The 25,155-nt window shown below is 49.1% G+C and overlaps 1 protein-coding gene across 6 annotated transcripts in view; it reads left to right on the top strand.

Annotated features, from left to right (window-relative positions):
* ZNF536 (zinc finger protein 536) overlaps nt 1-25,155 on the top strand; it is a 436,349-nt gene that overhangs the window by 105,024 nt on the left and 306,170 nt on the right. For all 6 annotated transcript variants that reach the window (XM_060650869.2, XM_060650870.2, XM_060650865.2 and 3 more), the window contains one exon: nt 12,237-12,352. The gene's annotated coding sequence lies outside the window, so the exon portion shown is untranslated. The remainder of the gene's footprint in view (nt 1-12,236; nt 12,353-25,155) is intronic.

Here is a 25,155-nt window from a genome sequence, read left to right as displayed (position 1 = left end):
TTCTCATTGTTTCTTACTGTGGCTGCTGTATTATTTTAGTTGCTGTGTGACCTCTTTGAGCCTCAGTTTCCCTATGACGAAGCAGGGATGCAGTGCCCAATGCTGAGTTCTGTAGGAGCGTGGGGCCCCAGGGCCCTGGGGGGTGCCGCTCCGCACCTCTCTCTGCCTGGCCCTCCCCCCCGCCCCCGGGCTCTGAAGCTCGTAGCTAAGTAACCCTGGCTGATGTGTGACTTTGGATGGTGGTGCTCGCAGGAGATCCGCATGTGCCGCCTCCTTCTTTGGGTGACAGCTGTTTCCAGGCAGATGCCTCCCCCATGTTCTGGAGCGGTGAAGAAAGGGGAGAGCGTCCCAGATTTAAATTTGGAATGTGCGCAGAATCACGCCAGCCCACAGGACCCACAGGCTGGGCGATCCTCGGGCCCCCTGCTGCTCCGGACAGAGACGGTGGGCGCGTGGTGGGGTCTGGGGCCCAGGTGGGGCTCTTGAAGCCCCGAGTGCAGCGGAAGGCCCAGAACGGCTCGTGGGGCCAGCGAGCGGCCCCTGACCGCCCACCGGAGGAGCGTCTCTCTTGCTTGCTGGTCTGCTGTGTGCAGCGCAGGCGTGACACGCCGGTGGGAGGTGTGCACCTATCAAGAGGAGTGAGCAAGTGTGGGGACTCGGGTCTGCTTCCCAAGGGTCCCCTGAGCAGTGCCCCCTGGCCTCAGGGTGTGGCCCCCTCAGGGCCTGGCCCGCCCCTGGGCAGAGAGCTGCTCACTGATATGCTGGCCTTCCCAGGTCCCTGGGTGAGGGTTCCTTGCCCCCGACAGGCCTCTTGCTCTGACCCACAAAGCCGCCCGTAGAGCTGGGGCAACCCCACGTGGGGGTGAGGGTTATAAGGCCTCTGCACTGTAGGGTGAAAGGGGGGACAGCCATAGCCCTGGGGTGTGGAAGAGAGGTGGGGAGGGAGACGGTGGCAGGCATGCTCCAGGCAGGCGCCGGGAGCTGAGGGTGGGTGGCCTCTGTGGACCGGGAGACGTTCCTTTTCCCTGGATGTCTGTTTAGGACTCCCATCTAGGGGTGTCTCACAGTTGTCAGCTGGATGACTGTTGGAGGAGGTCTCACGTGCACTTGTCACCCCAGGAAGGGCAGGCCAACTCCCAGCTAAACCGGCCCCAGTCCCTGGCAGACTGCTACCCAGCCTGTCCCAGCTCTGGGAGTGTCTGCTGTCCTAGAGGGCAGCAGTGAGAATGACAGCTGGTCAGACTTGGCCTGGGGGCTGACGGGGGTTGGAGAGACACCCCCAGACACTCAGGAGGTCTGAGCCTCTCCTGGGGTGGGGGGTCAGAGACACCCCCAAGGCCCCATTGGCTCCATATCTGGAGGGACAGGAGGGGCCAGGTAGCTTGCCTAGGAAGCCCAAACCCCGTGGCCACACTGGCTGTTATTCCTCAGATGTGGCCTCAGGGGACAAGGTGGTAGGTGTTAAGAGGGTCCCCGGAATACATCTGGGGCAACAGTGCCATCCCTGATGGGAGACTGCACTAGACTCAGCTTCCCCCTCCCAACCCCCCCCTTTGCCCCGCTGCACAACAATGTCATCTGAGCAAAGGGACTGGATTCCATGCACATTCTCTTTTAGTTACTTCCCCTTCTCGCCTTCCCAGCGCATCGGAGACAAACGTCCCAAGTGAAGGATAGTTTTCCTCTTGCATCTTTGACAAGCCTCTCACCTGCCCGGGCTCTCTCACATCCCCTTGGGCCAGGGCTTGGAGCAGAGGGAAGATGGCACTCTCTCAATTATCATTGTCTCATACCTGCATATAATACACAAAAATAAGCCTGAATGCTTTTTCCTAGTATGCAGTTTGCTGTCTATTTTTAACTTGCACATGCAGGGCCCCAAAGAAAATTCTGTGAGGAAGTAAGAGCGTATTGAGGTCACAGGGATACAACCAGCGAAGAATGTAAGGTAGCCGCGGCGATGACATCCTTTATAAAACACGAGTCTCTCAGAGAGAGGGCTCTCTCTTCTGCGACAGGCATCGCGAGCGTCGGCTGCCCATCTTCTGCTGCTGTGCACTTAATTCGGTTCCAGCCATGGCAGGAAGACTTGGGGGAGAAAAAAAATCCCACCATTAAAGACGTGCTCTTTGTGTTTTCAATCTGTGACCCCAGAAATCTCTTTAGCAAGCCATGGTTCAGTGAACTGGCACACAGCAGCCGTTCAGCAGTGGAGAACTCATAAAACAGATGGGAGCTTTACATTTTTGTTTAGTTTTTAAGAGCAGTTTTTATAACATCGCTTAAAACCATTCTGATGCATCATACTGTTTACACTCAAAGCTTTGTAGCTAAGATGTTTACAGTATGGAGAATGTTTTAAGATATTTTATAGTTATGATATTTGGATAATTGGCAAGGAAAAAAATAGTTTGTTGAGATTGCAGTGATGTTGGTAATCGTGAAGTAACTTATGAGTCTCAATAAATATGTCCAGTTTGGTGGAAAGTACAAACTCAGTTAAAACAAAACAACACAAGAGGGAATATCTTTTTAGTGAAATCATTTCCTTTTCTTAATCAAAAGATGACAGGCAGGGCTTTAGAACTCCCATCTGTGTGGTACCACGCCACGGCCCTGAACACACTGCCTCTCCCCTCGAGACTGAGAGCTGCACCACGTCGGGCCGCATTGCTATTCCGCACGAGTTCATGCAAACACCGAAGTTAACAAGGTTCGGTTTCAGCGGGCCACCTTAAAGCAAACCCGGGACGGCCCCGCGCCCCCCCCATATCTCCGTGCAGTGGAACTCACAGAGATTGTTTGTAATGTCAAAGAATTTATGCAGAGCTAGGATTTAGAACTCCCTTTTTTTTTTTAACTGCCCAAAATGGCATTAATCAAAAACAATAACTCCTTTTAACTTTTCTAAGTGCTCTAAAGGAAAGTATGAAATAATCCGTGTGTGGGCCACAAATGTGGAGAATGCAAACATTTCATAATAAACATGTTTAAATGAAAGTCCCTGGCAAGATAGTCTCAAAGATAGTACATACTGGGTTAATTAATCCATCCTCATAAAAATAAACCTCACTTTTAAGATTTGACCAGTAAAAATCATTAGCATATTTGGATCAGATGACTTTATGTATACATTGAACTTCTCCGCTGCAAATTGTCCTTGGAATGCCTGGAAACAGCTTTCAGTTTAAAGTCTAAACTCCCCTTCTATCTGCTGCTTGTGTTTCCAATACAGTGATACGATGATTTATTCTGGTTTTATCTGTTATACCTGCAATTGATCTACTGGTGATGGGATTAAATTTATCATTTTCGTTGTATAAATCATGGTTAGATAGCCAGAAAAATGTTTAGTTGCATAAAAATTCCTATTGTTTGCTTACAACACACAACGTTTGATTTTTGCTGTAATCAAATTACGATAGCACATTATTTTTACTCCCAAGATGTTTCTTTTTTGCTATCTTAAATTGAATCATTTTGGTCTATCCACAAATGCTACCTTTAAAAAAAGAAAAAAAAGTATTTTCCTGAAATCATAGATCGAAACAAAGTGTTGACTTTGGGCTGTGGATCCTTCCGTGTTCTGAGGTTCTGCTAAATTAGAAATCACATAATTTTCTTTTTCTTTAAAAAAAATTTTTTTTAATGTTTATTCATTTTTGAGAGACAGAGACAGAGCATGAGCAGGGGAGGGGCAGAGAAAGAGGGAGACACGGAATCTGAAGCAGGTTCCAGGCTCTGAGCTGTCAGCACAGAGCCCGACGTGGGGCTTGAACTCATGAACCACAAGATCATGACCTGAGCTGATGTTGGACGCTCAACCAACTGAGCCACCCAGGCGCCCAGAAATCACGTAATTTTCTAAGGCTAGTTATGGTGTGGATGATTCTGGTGTAATGTTGTGCTTTTTGTACAGGAGAAGACGAACTACCACAACAGTAAAACCTTCTTGTTTTAAAAGAACTAGAATTGGAATTCATAAGCCCAGTAGGAGTTAAGTTGTGACCATCCAGACAGTGAAATTCTGAACCTGAGATAACGTTGCACTTCAAATCCTTATGAAAATAAAAACAACCCGACACAAATTATTGAAGGGAAAACTCCAGTGTGAGTTTAATTTTATCCAACTTTATTGGCAGCTTATTTTGAACTAATGTGCAATAAAATTGCCAAGCAGAACAATTCAAAGAAATGAGAAAATACATTCTTTTGTTGTTGGTTTCTTACACTGTTTGTTTTCATAAAGACTGTAGAGCAGTAAACACCTGAAGAAATGATTCGGGTTTTGTCACCATCATGCTTGGCCAGAGAGCTTCAGGGATCAGTCCTCTTGTGATGAGCCAGTTGAAGAAAGGGCGGGGGCTGGGCCATCAGCTTCAGCATGTCCCAGTCTGGATCTGCCCTCTCCCCCACCCCCATGGGGACACATGTGGCCCCTGGGTAAGCCCTTCTATGGTACCATCATTCTGGCTTGACTGGGAACAAGACAAGTGCCCACTCCGAAGAAAGTGCCTTTCACATGAATGTTTCTGGAAAAGGGCTTACAAGTCCGAGGGATCCAGCAGATTATAAACAGTGTCGGCTTTATCCCCTCGTTTTAAACCAGAGACTCAACATTGCCTATTTTAGAGAGCATGTGTTTATGCCTTCAAAATGGACCTCTGCATGTGTGGATGTCTGTCCAGAAGCCACACCTAGTGATTCCCGGGGCAGGTGAGCACCTCTCTGTAATAGTCAATCACAAGCTCCATTTACTGATGTGGACAAGCTTCTCAACACCTCCCTCTCCCAGTGCAGGGGCCTGGCCCTGGGGGAGGCTCTCACTTGGGGGACGCCTGCAAGAAGGTTCTACCCTGGGTGGGCTGGCACCCATCTAGAGATGAGGAGGGAGGGAGTGATATGCATAAGGGCTGCCGACTGGGGGTCCCAGAGGAGGCCCAGATCCTCCGGGCAATGGGATTAAGAATCCAACATGCATGTGTGAATTCACCATGGCAGAGGCCCACGGTTTCTACCAGACTTTTGATGGAGTGCCTTTCTTGTGTGTGTCTGCGAAACATAAACTTTGCTGGATGGACCCTTTGATGTAAAAACTGGGAGATGGTGATCTCCTTTTGCAGAAATCAGATGCAGACACAGACTTTTGCTCCTGAGAAAGTCTCACCCATGGATGCTAGGGGAGGTGCGTTGGGAGGAGGCAGAAGGCTGGTCACCCCCAAGTGCACCCTACAAAGCCCACTGTTGCAGGACTTCTTAAGGCAATGTGTTGAGGTGATGGTTGTGACGACCATGAACAACAATGTTAAGGAAGTGAGCCAAGGCCTTGGGTGGGAGTCAGGTAAAGCAGTCCACAGGGGAGGCCCAGCCCAGGTGCTGAGCTTTGGGAGCTGGGGGTCAGTGCTGATGTGTACCCCTGTGCCAGCTCGCTGGTCCCCCACCTTCCAGGCCTTCCTCCAGTTATGGGACTCGGACTAAGGACCCCGATGTGTGCCTCCTTTGCTTCCTCCTTTGTGCCAACACTGGGCCTTATGTCTCGGTTAGTTCTTGAATCTCTTTGCCCTCACCAGCACCTGCCATGGCCTGAGAGCTGGAGAAGAGTGGTTATTTGCCGAGGCTGGGCTTGTGTTGGCCTCGGGGATTCGATTTCCCCGTGGCCAGAGGTCCTTTGAAGACCTCTGGGTTCAATCCCTAACTTGTACACTTGAAAGAAAGGGACTCCGGAGGTTGGCTGGGCTAGTGGCAGGTTGCCGATGCCTAGCCCTGTGGCCTTGTCTCTGTGTCTCTCTGCTTGTCTAGTTCGGTGTATGTGAGCCCACGTTCTGTGGGAGACACGTGATAGGAGGCCAGGACTGTAAGAATTTCCCCTCCCTCTGGCTTAGCTTTCAGTATAACGACGATGGGAACAGGCCATAGCTAACTATGTGCCAGATACACCATCCCGATTAATTAATCATTAATTATCTCACTTAATTTAACTCTCGCAACAACCTTGTAAGATAGGTGCTACTGTCATCCCCATTTTGCAGATCAGGAAACTGGGACTCAGTCAGGATTTCAGGTGCTCAAATCAGAAATGTGGTGGAGGCCCCTACCCCCAAAGTTGGCATGCTCTACTTCCCACCCCGCACTGTTTCCCCGACGCTAGGAGATGAACTTCAGATGCATTGTGGCTGAGTGTTTTCCTCTTTGATATAGCAAGGCATCTATTTTACATATTAAATGAGGCATAAATATTGTTTTTTATTTAGGGCAGTATTATGTGAAATTTCCATTTGAAACAAATTGATTTCAGGAAACCTGTGAGTCCATTTCAAGAAAAGTCGTAACAGTTAATGGTACAGGTGGAAACAGATGTGGTGAGAAGGTGAAGGTGCTATGCAAATGACTGAAATTTGGGTCACATTGTCCCTAATTCTAGTCAAGGTGGGAGGAAAGAGGAAATACAGTCATTCCACATGTAGAAATTTCAGGTGAGTTGCTGACTTCATTCTGGGAGGTGATCTCTGGCAGTGTCTTATGACCAGTTTGCTTAAGGGTGAGTCTTCAGTGTTTATTTTTCTTAACATGTGTCTGAGGCAGTAGCTCTTTACCTACTAGCAGGAGCCAGAGATCCAAGAAGACTGGAGTCTTCCTCGAGGCTCATGCCTGGGTCTGAGCCTGCCTGCCTCAAAGGGAACTGGCCTCTAGCTTTGAATTAATGGCAGGGCTGGAAGCAGAAGGAAGGAGTTGGTGGCTAATCAAGGCTGAAGGACTGTCAGTGTCAGAAGACATCTCTCTAGTTCTTGTGCATCTGTGCAACACCAGGTTGGCAAGGTGTTGATGACTGTACTGGGGTTGGCATATGGTCCTGCTGACTACCAGCCATCCAGGACATGCCTCCCCATGCACCTGTGACTGCTGTCACAAAGAAACAGTTTACCTGGCCACCAAGAGGTTTCCAGTCCAATTGTTCTCTAACTGGCTTCCATGGTACCCCACAGGTTCCAAGGAGAGGTTGTGACAGCCAAGGGAAGAAGGGGACTCGGGGCTCTTCCCTGCAGCTTTGACTACGTTCTTTCATCAGCTCATATGTGGGAAGACCATAGGAACCTTCATGGCTGCCTTCAAGTGTATGTGTTATGTCTTCTGCCAAGTTCCACTGATCTGCCAATGTCTATATTGAGGCAGATCAGTGGAACTTGGCAGAAGACATAACACATACACTTGAAGGCAGCCATGAAGGTTCCTATGGTCTAGTCCCTTGCTTTGGACAGCCTGGCCACCAGCACATTTGGTAGAGATAGATGTCCACTTGGGAGCAAGCTTTCCATGGGCAGGGGACCCAGGACCCCCAGGGCAGAACCGCTCAGCAATCTCAGAGAATAATGGCTGGTAGTTGAGTGGTAACAGGTGCCAGACCCTGAGCTAAGCACTTTTGGATACATTATCTCCACTCAATGGATGAAGAAAGGGAGGCTTGGGTGATGATGTGACTTCTCAATATCAGTGCTGGTATTTACTGGGACCTGGTCTAGGATCTCTGCTCCTCATGGCTGTGACTCCTGCCTCCCAGGGAAGATTCTGTCAGTGTCCAGCCAGTGTAGGATTGCACTGAAGCCAGGTGTCTTCTGGTCAGAAACACCTGACCGACTCCTTTTATCCTGAAGATTCAGCCCAGAGGCGGGAATATTTGTCTCCCTCGTAAGTCTGCCAGAGTCCTACAGGCTGCCCCACACAGTTCTCTAGAGATCTGTGTTCTTTGAGTTATGGGAAGGAAGTCAAGGATGGATAACCAAATCCTGTGACAATGAACAAGACCTTACTTACTATTTCTTCTCTTACACTGTACATCAGCCCACTAGATGGGCATACAGGGGCTTATGTACACACTTGTTCATTAAAGAGATACCAGCACTATTCTTTCATCCATTTTTGAGGCACTTTGCATTTCCATATGTATTTTTGCATTTACACATTAATTCATGCATTTATTACTTTTTAAAAACTCTTTTCATCTTCACTTACCTCTCCATCCATCCAGGCACGCGTGCCTTTGTGCTTTCATTCACTCATTCACCTATTTGTTCATGTATGCATTTGTTAGTTCGTTCATTCAACAAATGAAACACTTTGAAACGAATTGAAGCCCTTGAAGAAACGTGGAATAGTTTAACCATGACCCCAGGTAGACCGTGGGCATCTTTCTCATCACTGGGAATAGAGTCACATGGAGCTGGATAAATAGTGCCGGGGCCCCAAGAAGAAATTATTGCCCTGTAAAAGGCACAACAGAACCTATCCGCTGTTACTGTGAAATCCAGATGCCACTTGTGTGCTGGGGTCTTTGAGGCTGTCCTCTCCAGGGCTTCTCCATTGCCTGAGAATTCATAGGGTCCCCCAGGACTGCCTCCATAAGTCTTGTGACCCTGAGCCATCCTTGGGCTCCTCCTGGAACGTGAGACCTGGAAGAATCCCCAACGGGGAAGCAATAGACAGTTGAGTCCAGGAACCAGGACAGTGGTGTGACAGGATGGACAGGGGGGGCTGTCTGTCCAGATGAACTCGTGAGGAGCATGAGCGGGCAGGAGGTGCAGGGAAGGGAATCGCAGGAATAAAAAAATACCAAAGGTCCTACAGAACTAACATTTCCTTTTCTTCCTCCACCAAAGAGTTTCCATCGTCTTTTTTTTTTTTTTCGAAATTCACATTATCAATGAAAGACAGGTGGGATGAATGCTAAGGTGCCTGTTTCTCTAGTTAAGATTCTATATTGGGAAGCACAGAAACCATAAAATGCAATGCAAAGATGAGGTGAGATTTCTAGCAAGAGTAGTAATGTTGACTGCAAGCCAGGCTAAGAGCGAGAGTATTTTACACTTGGACACGAAGTATTTGGGGACGGACTTGCCTCCCCCACATAAGGGAGGATTAGACATAACTTTTGTGTCTGAGTTGGTGTCATGAATATAGGTTGATTGTTCAGAGGGCTCAGATGTGGACTTCTTTTGGTTTGCTGAGATGGTTATTTGCTTCCCCACTCAACTTGCCTTACTGTGCATGGCTCCAAATACATAGAGGTGTTTTTTTTCTGCTTCACAGACTGTATTTCAAGTATCTGGCTACCCTGGCTACCAGTATCCTTTAATAAATAGATCATCAACCAATGGCTTCCATACACGCTGGCTGTATGGGACATCTGTTGGTCCCGGAAGATGTTTTCGGCCTTCCCGGCTCCATGAATACTTTCCTCACTGCACGGAAGGTGGCGTGGGTGGCCAGTTGGAAGCTCACCCTGCCTTCCTTTAGATTGTACTTAACTCCCAAGGTGCCCTTCTTCCCCCAGGTACTCCTGAAGTCTCACCCTAAGAAGCCAAGCTCAGGTAGCTTATAGTACCTATGTGTCAGAACCCCACCCACTTGAATCTCAACTCATGGCCAATCAAAAGAGTTCTTACTACCGCTGGTTTCCTAGGTAACTGAAGCAGCCAGTTGGGAAGGACAACAGGAAGAGGAAGACACACAGGCATGTGGCTCCCCCTCTGTGTTCATCCTTCATCCACCTCGGGCCCAACCCTGCCCTCACCGTCCAACCATCCCTTTGATTATTGCTCTAGTTGATTTAAAATACACAGCCATAAACACTCAGGGCAGCCGGCAGCATGGCCGGATATAATATTAATTTCTTTTCTGGTTTATTTGTGAAGGAGTCAACCATATAAATCACTTTAAGCCCCTAAGACAGAAAGTGAAATCACGTCTTGAAATGGAAAAGTATAGTATGTTACCATTAAAATCTAAGAAGAATATGCGATCAATTTGAGGTTCCTAATGTAGATATAGTTTTGTTAATCTTGCTTTAGATTATGCGAAATGCTCAGAAAGTTTTCTCCCCCCTCTCTGTTTTAGCGGGAAGCGTTGGGTACCTATCAGTGGCATATCATTAGAAAGTCTGCTGTCTGCTGGACAGTCTCCTTGTAATGCCATTTTTCATGACTTGTTTAATTAACAACCATTTTTGACCTAGACTTGTTATAAAAGTATTGCCATTCTCTCCTGCTAAATTATGTCTAATGAACATATTTGCATGTTATCAGATATAGCAATATATCATTTCAAATTTTGGCGTTTAAGCCTGCATCACTCAAAACAGCTTTTGTGGATTAGTAAGCAGGTGAAATAAAAAATCTCATTTCATATCTGACATTAATAACTTTCAGGGGGAATGAGCATTGGCATTTATGTCTGGACCAGAATCGAGCCCAATGTCCTAGAAACACAAGGGCAGCAGACAAACCTACTCACCAGATAGGAAAATAAATCATGCATAATGCAGAATTTCTACCTTACATGTTAATTAATGTGTGCAATCAATTACTGATGTTACAATATGAGAAAGAAACTGGTGGGGAATGGGGTAATAAAAAATACCTATAGATTTATCTGCTTCTTTTTTCTATTTAAACAAATAGTCTTCAAGCCTGTGAATGCTGTGTTGAGACATGCTCTGAATAATAAGCATCATAAAATCTAATCAGATTTATAAGAGGAATTGATTGTTGTGGCAGGAGGAGAGGGTGGAAAATAAGCCGAAATTTAAGTGTTAATTTTTATGCTAATCCACAGTGGCTTCATATGAAGCAATTTTGTTCTGCGCCACAAATATAAAATTGTCCCTTGCAGAGAAATGTCAGCTTGCTAGACCTGAAAGCAGTAATTTATTAGGTATGTTTCTATTAGTATGTGTCACAGTTGTTAGCAGGCTATACACACAATGGTGCTTCATACTTATCCTCCAAGTCTCAGAATGTTTCAGCTCAGTGGCTGGAACGTGGGGCATTAATACATTATCATATGCGGGGTGGTCTGTGCCCTGTGGACAAAAGGCTATTTAATACAATTTAATGTCATTCTGAGAAGAAGTGGAAAAATAAAGACGGGGAATAAAATGGCATCTGTGTGTTTCACAGTGCACTCATGCACAAACCCTCAGTTTAAGAGGTATGACATTTCTGCCAAGAAAAAGAATAAAACTGGGGCATTTTTTTTTATAACCTGTTCCCCACTGCAGTATTTTCTAAATGCTATTAAGTGATCGATTTACACGGCCCCATGATGATGTCATCCATAAGAAGGGGAATGCAGATGACAGCAAAATACTAGTGACAGTGACCTTGTTCCAGAATCCTTGGAACCCTGTCAGCTCTGCTTCCAGTATATGGTTTCAAAGAATGTACTTTTTGGACAATATCTAGTTACTGGGTAGTGAATTAATAGAGTTAAGGGTTCTGATGCAATTCACATATAGGTCAATTACATGCACCAACATCTGCTCTGTCACTATCATTTGCATATAGCATTCATATGTTAATGATGCCTCTTTTTACTCAAGTAATATATTTAAAAAACAAGATTTGCATATCAGTTTGGATCAGTATATTACAAGCAATTTATCATTTTCTCCTTCTTGTTATGATTTTAAGAACAATATCTTGAGTGATGGCTGCTATATTTGAGCACGGCTCTGATTTATACAAGAAACCCTTCAGTGGGAAAGCTTCTATTCTAAAGCTGCTTAAAGCCTTATAAATCAATAATGACACAGATGGACTGGTGATAATCTATTTAGAATGCCTGATAGCAAATATTGTTGTACAGATGATTAGAGTGGTAACTGTTTTAGCAGAAAGCCTTGCCTCTCTTTGTAAATGGTAAGTTTGAACAAAAAAGTGCTCGCACGCAGACTTGGTGTCAGGAAATCTCTGAGCTGGGGTCTGGATTGCAAAGGGGAAAACATGGGGGGAGGAACAAAGGGACTTCCCGCGCTCCTGCCAATATAATCATATCAATCCCTGTTTCTTTAACAAAACAGGACCTCTTAATGGAATTGTGTCTTCAGGTGTAAATAGCATTAAAAGCTGCTTCTCCTCTCCTCTTTGCCCTGATACAGCACAAGGAGTGAGAAAATAAAGTGGAGGTTGTCAGAAGTGGCAGCTGCTTGGAATCCTGATAAATATAAGCTTTTATTGATCTGATGAAAATGAAGGATCCCAGTGCTAGGCAGTATTTAGCTTCTTGTCTACAGCACGTCACCGGTGGCCTTGCATTGGGATAGATTTTCATTCTCCTACACGGGATTTGATTTCATCTTTAACCTTTTCAGTTGAATTTCCTTGACCTCTGCGTATTGCTGTGATTTGGTGAATTTGTTACATTTCACTTTACATCATTTCTTTCTATATTTCCTTTTGTGATAGGGAACTGGGACGCCCCTCTGGCGATCTGTCAGTGCCTGGATCAGCCACATCCTTTCTGGGGTGTTTTCTCACGAGACTGACAGTCCTTAAGACAAGTATGCCGTTAAGCTGCTAAGGTGAGTCTTAACGATATTAGAACTCTCTGCCCTGGACACACATCGTTTCCTCCTGCTTTGTGGAGTTGACCTAACACAGATCCTGACCAAACAGCCCTTCTCTCTCTCCTCCTGGCCCCAGGGGCTTCCTCCTGGCCTTCCCCCCCGACCCCCCACCCCCATCACCCCGGTAGGACTCCCCTGCCTGCCCATGAGCTCTGGCTGAGTGGTGGCCCACAAGACCTTTCCCCAGGGCCGGGAGGTTTTCCTTTGTGGTTTGGGTGTGTGTCTGGGGAACGGGTGGGGAGGGGGGGAACAAAGGACTCACAAAAAAAGGGTTATTTTCCCCTCTGTGACTTAATTCCCTTCTCAAGTTTTCTTCTGGGATAAATCTGAGGCTTCAGTTCGCAATCCTGAGGTGCCGCTAACATATTCCGGTTCCGAGAAAGGGCCGCTGTTATTTTGAGTAGTTTTGATACAAGCAAATCAAAGTGAAGATTTGAAATAGCTTTTCTGAAAGCCCAAGCTGAAGTCATAAATTATTCTGCACCATGATTCTTTCTGATAGTAAAACCATACCTCTCAGCCTGACATTGCTGAAATGTGCAAAAGTGAAAGTTAGAAATAAAATGAAACATTTAAATCTTGACTGTTGAGAACCTCAGATAGACATCAAGGCCAGTCGATAAAGGCCCCTATCAATTAGGCTTCTATAGTTATCCTCCGATTCGGTTTATTAGCAGTTGCCCAGGTACGGGGTTCCGGCATGAAGAATGGGCAGGGCCAGGTGAAACGCAGGGAGAGACCGTAAGCTGGAAAGTGAGGGTGTGGCGTGCCAAGGTACGCGTGGTGGCAGGGCACAGGGCCATGGGGCGGGGGGCGGGGGGCGGCTGCCTCACATCGTCTCGTGGGAGAAAATATTTGCCGCAAAAGGGTTGGAAGTTTTCCCTTTTTTTACCCCCTTTATTTGAGTTAGAAAGTGTTGATTTCACACCGTGGTGAGTGTTTTCCGTCAGCTTCTTGGTGGGTGTATTCCGTGTTAAGAACAAGGAGCAGTGAACGCCAGCGGCCCGGCGGGCCTCCCCCGGCAGCGGGGACTTCTGCAGGGCCCCGGCTCTTCTCTGGCGGTGGAGAAACCAAGGGCCTCCCGGCCCCGGGCTTCCAGACCGAGCTGTTTGGCTACTTCCCTCCTCAGCATATCACAGGCAGAGCAATTTTTGGTTCCATAGCTGTTTGGTTGGGAAAACAAGACTGTGATTGCCAGTAAGGTTTAGAATTTGCCTGCCAGATAAGGGAATGTCTGTGAAGACTATTTTCCCTCTTGGGAGGCAAAACACAGATGGGGGAGTTAGGAGTCTTACAATATTTAGCTGCTACATCGATGGTAGGAATTCTGCTGCGTGGATGCTCACAGTTTCCGAAAGCCCAGCTTAGCGCCACTGCTGAGGGCCTCAGGTAGAAGAGACCCGTGAGGCTGGCTTTCCCAGGGGAGCCGCTGCCCCAGCTTGTTCTGGAGCATTCCGTGCTCTGTGGCTCCTGAGCGGGAGAGGAGGCACTGCAAGGGGGCTGACTGTTTCCCTTGACCTGCATCGGACGGGGAAGAAGAGAGAAGGCTGAGCTACCACATCTGACCAGGTGGGGGGACTGAGCGGGAGGCTGCGGACTGACTTGAGCTTCTTGTGCGAATGGACATGGCCATCCTTTGGGTGGTTTCTCAGACTCTAGAATAAGACACGCGCCAGTTTCACTTCCAGCACGGAGGCCCACGTTTCAGAGAGTTAATCACCTGGGCCTCAGAGAGGATAAAGGACAATGATGTGGTGTTCTTGGGACTGGCGGTGAGAAGGTGGGGAGATTTTCCTGCCCGGAAAATGTAAATCTTGGAATGATTTTAGGGTCATGTGAACTGGAGGTAGGATTCGCAACCTTCTATCTGAGAGCGAGTTTGGGGCCCTGGAGACCAAGAGAGGGGACAGGTCTTAGGGACAGGCACCTCCTTCCAGGCCTGTCACTGACTTCCCAGCTCCAGCACACGGGATTCTCAGGCCCTGGAGTTGGACACTTTCTCCAAATAGTCTGGAATTGTGATGTTCTAGTTGGGCCACTTCTGGACTCCTAAAGGTACCTGTCAGGACCCTTGCTTCTGTCCTCTCCAAGACCGTCTTCCCGATCCTTTAAAATGGACACTTGGCTTTTCAAAGTGTTCTATAAAATGCTATACACGTGCAGCTTTGGGACAACCAGTCACCCTTGAAGCACCATTGCATAGAAACCCCAAGCAACCTAGTAGTAACCGAACCCCTCACACGTGCCAGAAAATGATTTAATAGCCCACCACAACGTGGATTTCCAGAGAATTGCCAGCAGGGACAGGAGGCAGAGCCGTGAGGTGTGGCTGTCCGGCCCCCCTGAGCTCCACCCTTCAGAAAGACCCCAGGACTTGCAGAGGCCAGTGCATCTCAGAGACCATAGGACCTCTCACCTCCGTCTGACGGACACAGTGTGGCCCCTCTGAGGCGAGTGTGGGCAGGACCTGGGACTAGGGTGCTGGCCCCGCTGTGGCTCCGGCTGTCCTGAGGTGGCCCCGTTGTCCTGGCACAGCTGCGTGAGTCAACAGCCCTCCTGCAGCAGTAATTACTTGAGTTAAATGCTGCGGTACTCTGGGAGCACAGAGGAGGGAGTGAATAATTGTAATTTCTATGTGATAATGATGATAAGCCCTGCATATGTGTGTGGGGCTTTGCGTCGTATTTGAACTTCACCGGGAGATCTCCAGGCTCATGGAGGTAAAGATCAAGATCCCCGCAAACTCCTCTGTAGCGGCCGAATGAGGTAGGAAAGTAAGGTCTCGTTATTCTCACGTGGCCCCAAAGAGAACTCAAATCAGAGATCATTCGAACTCTGGAGAACAGGTACGGTGGCACTGGTTCTGGTCCAGAAGTTTCTTGGGCTTATCTTAATCCTCACTGTGTTCCCAGCAGGTAGATACTGTCATTAGTTCCATTTTCCAGATATGGAAACTGGGGCCAGAGAAAGTAAATGGCCTCCCTCAGGTCACACGGCTGGCGGGTGGTGAGCATGCTTCTTCCTGATTTCGGAGCCTGATCCCTCGGCCCGGGAGCAGTCCTGGGTACAGTCTTAGATAACACAGGCAAGCTGCCTGCCCTTAAGTATCTTGTGTTGTGGGGCTTGGAAGCAGCAGACAAGGGAACCATGGATAAGATGATGTCAGATAGGGGTAAGTGCCACGAGGAATGTCTGGGACGGGAAAGAGGGAGGGAGGGTCCTCGAGAGGGGTGGGTGGTTAAGATGGCCCTCCTGAGGAAAGCACATTGGAAATGAGAGGGCTGAAGGACATACAGAAGCCAGCCAGGTGTGGTCTCGAGGAAGAGCATTTCTGGCAGAGGGAACAGCATGTCTGAGGGACGGGGTATAGGCCAGTGAGGCTAGAGCACAGTGCGCCCTGGCGAGAGGGTAGGTGGGTTGGAGGGCCTGGATTGGGCATGGCTTTGTAGACCATAGTGAGGAGTGTTGCCTTAGTTTTATGTCTCTGTTGCTTTTGACCGGCGGGTGTATCTTGTGAAGCTCTCGGGCCCCTGCCCTCAGAGGCAACATGGTGACTCATGATAGTGCCCAATGGCTGCCCACTGGAGCTTCCTGTGCAGCCCAGGGAGACCCGAGCCGACCCCCCCCACCCCCCGGCCAGCTGTGGGCTTGGGCACAGTTGCAGGTGGAAGGCTGTGGGGGCCCCCCTTAGTCAGGGAGCTTCGCCTGCCTGAGTCCGTGTGGGGGTCTGGGAGGCGTAGGCCCCTCCCATACCTGACTCCAAGCTGAGATGTGAGCACTGTTTTGTTGTTAATGCTGATTCAGGGGTTGTCTGGTAGCATGCGGACTCTTGGTGATGGTAGCCTGGCCTCTTTTGCCCTCAGCAGCCTGGTTGCTGGACTCTAGGAGGGTGAGCAGACACCTTGGCGATCAACGCTTCCTTTATTTTAGAAGTTTAGAGACTGAGGCCCAGAGAGGGCCCAAGGCACAGTTGTGCCCAGCCCGGCTCTCACCTGAGCACAGCAGACGGGCTCTCTGGCAGCTCCATGCAGCTTGGGGGCCACTCTGAGCTGGTGGAGGCCGCGGCAGGGGCTGGGGCTGTCCTGTTTGTCTAGCCGCTCCCAGAGCACCTCATACGGCTCCTGGCATGCCGAGTGGTCAGCAGTCATCCGGGGGCATTGATTGATAACCTCTCGCCTCTGCAATTTGTAATCATTAGAATTTGTTGCACCTTGCTTTAAGCAAACGCAATCGATATGTACCAAATCCACACTGCTTTCCATATTCCCTGGAATGCAGGGATTGCCAAGCCTAAGGCCTTCTTGGGTTTGATGTGTGTCGACATTCAGGACACGATGAGGCCGGGACTGGCTGGGAGGTCCTGATCTCTGCACAGGTGACTGAGGGTTGCCCCTCAGGTGTTCTATCTAATAGGCCCATCTTAGGGATACAGAACCCTGCAGGTTTTGAACAAACATGATCAGTGCTAAAGCCAGCTCAGCTACGGGAGGGCTAGGGCTCTGCCCCAGACTGAGTTCCTGAGGACAGGGACACCTGCATGGGCTTTGACCCAGCCTTTTACTGTGTGTCCTGGACAGGCCTCAGCTCTCTCTCTGGGCAGTTGTCCTAGACCCAAATTCAGGGTCTAGGTGGTAAATGCAGGAAGCTGGATGTGGACAGAGCAGGCTGGAGGGTCTGAGCATCCCCTCAGCCCTCATCATTGCAGCCACCACCTAGGAATGTGGGCAGATTGTTTTCTTCAGGTCGTCATAGTTTTTAGGGAAAGAGAAGTTAAAGAAATCCAGTTCTTTTTTCTTTTTTTTTTTTCATTTAACGTTAGCAACTAATTTAAATTAAAAAAAAACTTTCTGCAAATGCAAGTGTCTGTAGACTGAGCAGAGCTGTGGCCAGCGCTCAGCAGTGCGCACAGTGGGTGTCCAGTAAGCACGGGCAGCACTCGCCCCAGCCGCCCACCGGACAGCCAGGCTCTGGGAGCAGGTACAGCGCACGGGGAACCCAGCATTTGCTGGTCCTTGGTCCCATCTTTGTTCCTGTGTTCCCTCATTGCGGGGAGGCCAGGGCAGTTCCTGGCTGCACGGGGACGTTTGCTGCCCAGAGGAGGGGACACACTGAGAAAGCACCTGTCTTCTGGGGAGAGTGGGCAGGATGTCCCGGTGCCAGCCTCCACCGTCCCATCTCAAGGTGTCACCCCTGACCCCTGAGTTATAGGGTGCCACCCCATATCTAAGATGCGGACACGGTGATGGGTGAGTTCGGTTCCTGCCCCTGGGAGCACGTGATAGAACCACCCTTCCTTCCTTCTACCTGTCGAGGGTAAATGCCCCCAGCCTCCCGAGTCTTGATGGGTCCTTGTGGGTGGCTGATGTACCTACTCTGTTCTGCTTGGGAAAGGGCAATGCTGACCTTGCACCAACTTGACTGGAAGCTCTGGGCTGACGCTGGACATGGGTGGCCGCTGTTGACCCTGGAGATGAGCCAGAAGGACAAGATACATTCTGTCCTGGGAGGTCACCTGGCGTGAGAGAGAAAATGGCAAGGCTGCTCAGCCCAGCTATTTGCCCGGCCCTTCCTGGTCCCATGACTCTGCTCCTTCTACAAACGTGACCCATGCCCTCAGCTCCCTGAGAGGCCAGCAGGTCTCCCGACAGGGGGCGCAGGCCCCCATACAGCTGCCAGGCTCCTGCCAGGGTGCTGGGGGGGGGGGGGGGAAGAGCTTTCCTATAGTCCAAGTGCGTGGGATGGGGGTGGGCTGGTCTCTGGCCTCACTTCCTGTTGGCCCCTGCCTGGCTCCTTTCATCCCGTCCACATGCAACATGGAGTTTCTGTGTATGTAATATTATTTGTTTTTATTTCTGTAATCCCTTTATTGTTTGCACAACTGCTGTCAGACTGTTGCCTGAAAGTATCACAGGATAATTGCAGAACGCCTGCATAAGTAATTTCTCATGAAATCGGGCCTTGTCTGCATATAAAATTGTTTTCCGTTGCTGCATACATGGACTTCATTATATGGAGGCTGTTTACCGGGCTCGCACCTTCCCCACAGGCCACAGAGACGGGAGGGCCTGACACTGGGAAATAATGAAATATACTATCTTTATGCTTTTTCGGCCAGACGACATTTCTGGAGGGCGACCGTGGGGCCTGGCGTGGTCAGAAGGAGCCTGGCCCCGGAAGGAGTGGAGGCTTTGGTCTGGGTGGGGGAGGCTTTGGTCCAGGTGGGGCCTCGAGCCTGGCCTCCCCGGCTGCAGGGCAAGGCAGGCCAGCAGCTAATCCCGCGTGCGCCCGGCGTCGCTTCCGCCCGCATTTCTGTGATATTAATGGTGTGTGGTAGTGAAAGAAATGTGTTTTATTCTCAAGTCTAACCCTGCTGTTATCAAAGTAACTTCCAGCTTATTAGCGACAAAGGACTTTTCTCCTCTCAGCTGCCCTGTTCGCCGGGGCTTCCTGAATTAAACTGCTGCTTCCTGTCCTTGATATGCACGACCACATCTGGGCAGCCCGATCCCAGCCCCGCTGCCTAATAACAATCACCTTCCCTTTCAGTGTCTGTTGATTGTTTCTAATTCACTCTGACAGATAGTGCCTGACAACTCGCCGGCTCGTCCCTCCCTCCGTGACCTGGAGTTACTCACAGCACTTATAGAGTCTGTCATTTTTAATATTTGATTTCATTTTAAGTTATGTGTTTTACTGAGAAGATGAAACCAAAAAAAAAAGGGGACTTGTAATGGAACATAAATTTAACCCTTCTTGCCACCCGGCACCAGCCCCGGCAAAGCCTCCCCTGCATCTGGGTGCTGGTTTCTCTTTCCACTGCTGGGGCTGCTGGGGCTTCTCCTCTCCTCCTCCTCCTTTCTTTTCTCCCTCCTTCTTTCTCTCCTTTTTTTTTTTTTGTTTTCTCGTTGGCCTTCTTTCTTTCATTTCTGGAAACAAAAGCTTCATGTCACATTCTTTCCCCTTAATGGCACTTGATTCGTGTATGGAGCTAATAATGGCCCTTTCTGCTTTGCAACCAGGTTGTAATGGAAAGACCTTTCAGGGGGTTTTACTCTGGAGTGAGGGGGTCAGGGGAGAGGCCTGGAGAAGTCTCAATGACCAGCTTCAGTTAAGGTGTCAAGACGTGCCTTGGATCTTTCTTTTTGGAGGTGCTTCTCTTTGTGTGGGCTGGCGTGGCGGGGAAATGCCACTTCTCCCTGGGTTTGAGGTGAGCTCGCTCAGAGTGGGGCCTTCCCAAGAGTGGGGACCAGGCAGGCAGCGGGGTGGAGGCTGCTGGACACACGTTTCCTGCTGCCACTTCCCTCGGAATCTGCCCCAGCGAGCGGCCTTGTGAGGCAGGCGTCCTCACTGGCGGGGCGGGCGTCCCACGTCACTTCAGGGTCCACTCTGCCATGACTTTGTCTTTGTTTGCCCCTAGACAAAGGCTCCTGTGTCCCTCTTGGCCCTTCAGAGGTTGAGAGCTGTGAGGCCGTGCATTAGGTCAGCTTTGCAAATAGACACCACAACATTTAAAAAAAAAAAAAAAAAAAAAAAAGAGACACATTAACCCATGGTGCCTCACTTCTCCTGGCCTCGTGTGGATGTCTGTCTGTCCCACACAGTGCAGTATGGGCAGCTGTAGAAACGTGGTAAGAAGGATCTGGGTTGTATCTCCATTAAAAAAAGAAAAATCAACTTCCCCATTGCCCATGGCCTGGTCTCTCAATGACCAAAGCTTAGCCCAAGCATGAGCTGTGTCACTGTCAGAGCCCTGTTCTTCCAGAGCTTCAGGCCGAGTGCCCCTTTGACTCTGGTGGCGGCAGCTGTGCCTGGAGCAGAGGTGTGCCAGTCCTGGGGATCAAGCGGGCGGGTTTCCTAGCGAGCAGAGGGAGAGAGGAAGCTGCTTTCCAGCATATTCCGCGGTAAAGACCGTCTGCTGGGGGCCATGCAACCCACACAGGCTGGCTCTCTGGGAGGCCGCTCTGTAGGGAACACTGGGCTTGGCTGCCAGAGAAGCAAAGGGACTGGACTTAGGGCCAGATCCACTGCCCACAGGCAGGCATTCTAGCTGCTTCCCTGCTGTTCTACTGCCCCTGGCTCCAGGCCTGGTGGACCGAGGGCCTGGGTGGGCCAGCCCCGGCCATCCGTCTTGTCCCAGCTCCTCCCAGGATGACTCTTTTCCTGGGGATCTTCCTTCACCAAGCCTAACCCTTCTAAACCTGGGTTCTCCTTCTCTCTCTGGGTAAACCGAGGGAAGAACTGCCGTCTAGGTGGGGACACTTTTCCTCTCCCCGGTCCCAAGCGTCCCCTCCTTTGGTAAGAGGTGACAAAGGCAAGAACAACTCCCTGTCTTGATGGTTTTGCAGCGCTGCTAGTATATTTTGAAATCATCGTCTTTTGTTTCAGGCACGCTAATTAAAATGAAAAAGGAAGATAATGCACAAAAAGTAAAGTGGGCACAAGCCTTTTAGCTTTATGTAGGAAATAAAGATCTGTGTGTACGATGGTGTGGTATCTGTTGGATAAAGACAAGATGGCTTTTCTCTTTCACTGACCCAGGTGGTCTTCATGGGTATGGTAATGGGCCAGGTGGGAAAGAAAAGAGAGGGAGAAAACTATCTCAACTTTCCTTCCGTATCAGGCCTTCCCTGACACATGCGTGTGTGTGTGTCGGGGGCGGTGGGGCGGGGGGGGGGGGCTGCCAGGAGTGGTTGGCAGTGATGTGACTCTGGGACGGTCCTCACATCTGCCTCAGCTCAACAAAGTTGGGTTCAAAGGATCCAGCGCCATGAAGAAGAACACAGAGCCCTTCTGCTTTTGGGAGGACAGTTGAAATAGGATTCTAAAGGTGGTTCTGCATTTGAGGTTTAGCCTCAAGGCCAACAAGACCAATTTATACTTTCATTCCTCTCAATATGGCTTGTTGGGCTACTGTTGGATCTTGTTTTAAATCAGAGAGAAATTGAGAGCTGACATCAGCTGAACACTTTGATTTGGATCTTGTGTCTCAAGCGCCCACGTATTACCGGGTGAGTTGGGGCAAGCCCCTAGAATTCTAGGTTGAGAGGTAGAGGGACACACGGTATTTCCTGTCTGTCCCCCATAATCCAGATTTTCTGTGGAGTTTGCATGGGGAACAGTAAGTTCAGTTAGGATTGAAACCCAGAAGGCTCTGGAGTGTACTACTTTTGCAGGAGGTAGCTATAACCAGGGCTGCAAATTAGTATGACCCCAAGGACTGTCCCTAAGCATGTTTGACACTCAGCCTAAAAGGATGTGCCCAGAGGGGAGTCAGGCGTGTCAGTCTTCAGTAGAGTTTGAGCCAACAGAAATGTGCAAAGCTTTGCCACTCTGTGTGCTACCGTCTGAGCAATGAAGGGTACAGACAGGGGGGAGAAGACACACAGAAAGCCATATCACAATGAGAATGTGACCAGTGCCACCTCCTAGGTTAAACGGAGAGCCACGAATTCAAACTGGGGAGCGAGAGATTAATAAGTAAGAGCAATGTGAATACGATGTTGACTCTTCTCAGCACTGCACAGTCCTTTTAAGAATGGACAAGTCAGGGGCTCCTATGTGGCTCAGTCGAGCATCCAACTGTTGATTTTGGCTCATGTCATGATCCCATTGTTGCAAGATCGAGCTCCTTGTCGGGCTCTGTGCTGATCGTGGAACCTGCTTAAGATTCTCTCTCTCTCTTTCCCTCCGCCCCTTTCCCCCGGTCATGCTCTCACACTCTCTCTCTCCAAAAAATAAAAAATAAAATAAATAAAAAGGGAAAAGTCAGACTCATTGTGTGGCTCAGGAAGAGCTTCATGGAGAGCTGGTGTTGCAGCTGGGCCTTGGGGCCCCAAAAGATTTTCATAAATAGAGATGAGGGAAAGGCAAGAGGGAAGTTGCTTGCAGAAGGCAGGAATTTGCCAGGCGCATTTGCATCTGGGGTGTGTGGGGGGAGGGGATGCTGAGGGCCATTCTGGGCAGAGGCAGTAGAGGGGAAACTGGGGACAGGCTTGGTGTTGGGGAGTGATAAGTAGCTCTGTGGTGTTGGCACTTAGGGTACACGTTAGCATGAGTGGAAGTGTGGGGAGACATGACTGATGGTGAGAGAGGCTGCATGCCAGGTCAGGGAGTTTGTGATCAATTGGGATGTACCTGAGAAATGGGCTGACCTGGGCAGTGGATATGGGGCTGGGGAGAAAGAATATACCCATCAGCTTTTTGCAGAATTAGACGTTACTCTTCTCCTGATCGGGACTTACAGTGACCTCAGGAAGGGGTGAAGCAGAGATGGCGTGACGTTTGGGGTGTCCAGCCCGTGCCCCGCTGACCCACGGCGCTCAGTTGCAGGGAGTTTCTCTACACTCAGGCCAGGCCCATGAAGTGTCCACAGTGAGCTGGCCTTTAAAAGAAAATGAAAATAATAAAGAGGGAATTGCTTTTTTAAGAAAACCCCTACACTCACATTCATCAGAGGCATACACGTTTTTCTCGGCATATGTGTGCAAAAGATGCACTTTGGGTTGTACCAGGGGTGTGTGCCAATGTCAAGAGCAGGCACGAACAACGGGACAATTAGCAGATTCATCAGTTCTTCTGCTTATACTTTGATTCCAAGAGTAGAATGTTAGTTTGTTCAACTCTCTGCTTTATGCCTTGATCGCAGTGTGAAAGTGTTGGCTAAGCTTAGCTTCCTGGTCAGAGGGTCAAGACCCATGGCTTTTAAACATGCTTATGTGAAATCCAAACATTCATGGCCACTGGTGATCTTGGAATCACGGCACAACTTATGAAACGAACACGTAATTATCTTGTTTATTCAGGGTATAAATAGAGTTCATGCTTTAAAAAATTTTTCTTCCTGATAAGGACTTTAGCTAGCATTTGTTGTCTGTCTGTCTGTCTCTCTGTCTGTCTCTCTCTGTTTCTGTCTCTCTGTCTTTCTCTTTGTCTCTCTGTCTCTGTCTCTCTCTTGTCTCTTCCTTCTCTCCTTTCAAAGGGGAGGAATTTGCTGGGACTTCTGTGGCTGCTTCTGGAAGAGGCAGGGCCGGCCTGTGGATTTCTTCCCTGGAGCACTTTCTGCTTCCCGTCTGGCTCTGGCAGAGGGGGGATATGCGCCCAAGGAGGGCCTCGTGCACTCGGACACATCCTTGCCACTTCTACAAACCCAGGGAAGGACTGTTAAGTCACATCTGCCTCTGACAGCCCAGCTGGGGACCAGAGCCAGCAGAGCAAGGCTTCCCGTGGGTGAGGCCTTCCAGGCCTTTTGGGACAGTGTGGGGGGAGGGCAGAGTCAGAGCCGAGAACCACCCCTTGGGTCTAAGCTGCACACTGCCATCATTCACATACCTCTGTTTTTGATTTTTACCATATTGAGTACAACCTGCTTGTAGACTTCATGTGTTTTTAAAAGGTCACCCTTCTTTTAATTATTATATTTAGCTTTGCTCTAAAATAATAATATCTAGGAAATCCCTGGTTTGGTGTACAAGTTATATATTTTTCATGGTGAATATTGAAATAATTATATAAGTTGTTATTTTTTTTAAAAAAAAGGAGTTTTTCTGTGTATCATCTAAAATCATCTTGTGTGTCTGAATCGCCTGTCTGCCAGCCTTTGGGAATCACTGGGTGTCGCTCTTTGGAATGTTTGCATCCAGCCAGGTTCTTAGGATCTGGCTCAGGTTCTTCCATGGAGCCATCGCCTGCCCCACTCCTAAGGAAGCCAGTCCCTCCAGCCCCTGCAGCAAGATTTCCTCTGAGCTCCTGCCTGCCCTCAGGATCCCCAGTTGTCATTGAATCATGTGCTGCTTTGGTCACATCTGACAATGCTGTGAGCAGTTGCTAGGGCCGTGCTTTCTGACTCTTCTCTTCCAGATTGCAAGACTCTTAAGAGTAGGCACCATGCTCTTCTGGGTCAGCCAAAGTGTCTGATTGCTTGAGCTGGCTGGCTGTCAGTCTATCTGTCTATCCATTTGTCCATCTGTCCATTGTTCGTCCGTCCATCCATCCATCCATCCATCCCATCCATCCATCCCATCCATTTATCCATCCATCCATCCATCCATCCATCTCATCCATTTATCCATCCATCCATCCATCCATCCTATCCATTCGTCCATCCATCCATCATCCATCCATCCATCCATCTGTCCATCCATCCATCATCCATCCATCCATCATCCATCCATCCACCCATCCATCCATCCATCATCCATCCATCCATCCATCCATCCACCCATCCATCCATCCATCCACCCATCCATCCATCCTATCCGTTCATCCGTCCATTTGTCCATCCATCCATCTTATCCACTCATCCATCCATCCATCCACCCATCCATCCATCCCATCCATTCATCCATCCATCCCATCCATTCATCCATCCATCCTTCCATCTGTCCGTCCATCCATCCTTCCATCCATCCATCCATCCATCCATCCCATCCATTCATCCATTCTATCCATCCATCCACCCATCCATCCATCCATCCATCCATCCCATTCATTCATCCATCTGTCCATCCACCCATCCATCCATCCATCCCATCCATTCATCCATCCATCCCATTCATTCATCCATCCGTCCATCCATCTGTCTATCTATCTATCCATCCATCCATCCATCCATCCATCCCATCCATTCATCCATCTACACATCCATTCATCCGTCCATCCATCCATCCGTCCTTCCATCCGTCCATCCATCCATCCATCCATCCCTCCATCCCATGCATCCATCCTTCCATCCATCCATCCATCCATTCATCCGTCCATCC

The sequence above is a fragment of the Panthera onca genome, chromosome E2 (assembly GCF_046562875.1).
Source record: "Panthera onca isolate mPanOnc1 chromosome E2, mPanOnc1 haplotype 2, whole genome shotgun sequence".
NCBI lineage: Eukaryota > Metazoa > Chordata > Mammalia > Carnivora > Felidae > Panthera > Panthera onca.
The sequence above is the reverse complement of the archived record's forward strand: the minus strand, read 5'-3'. Positions and strand labels throughout refer to the sequence as shown.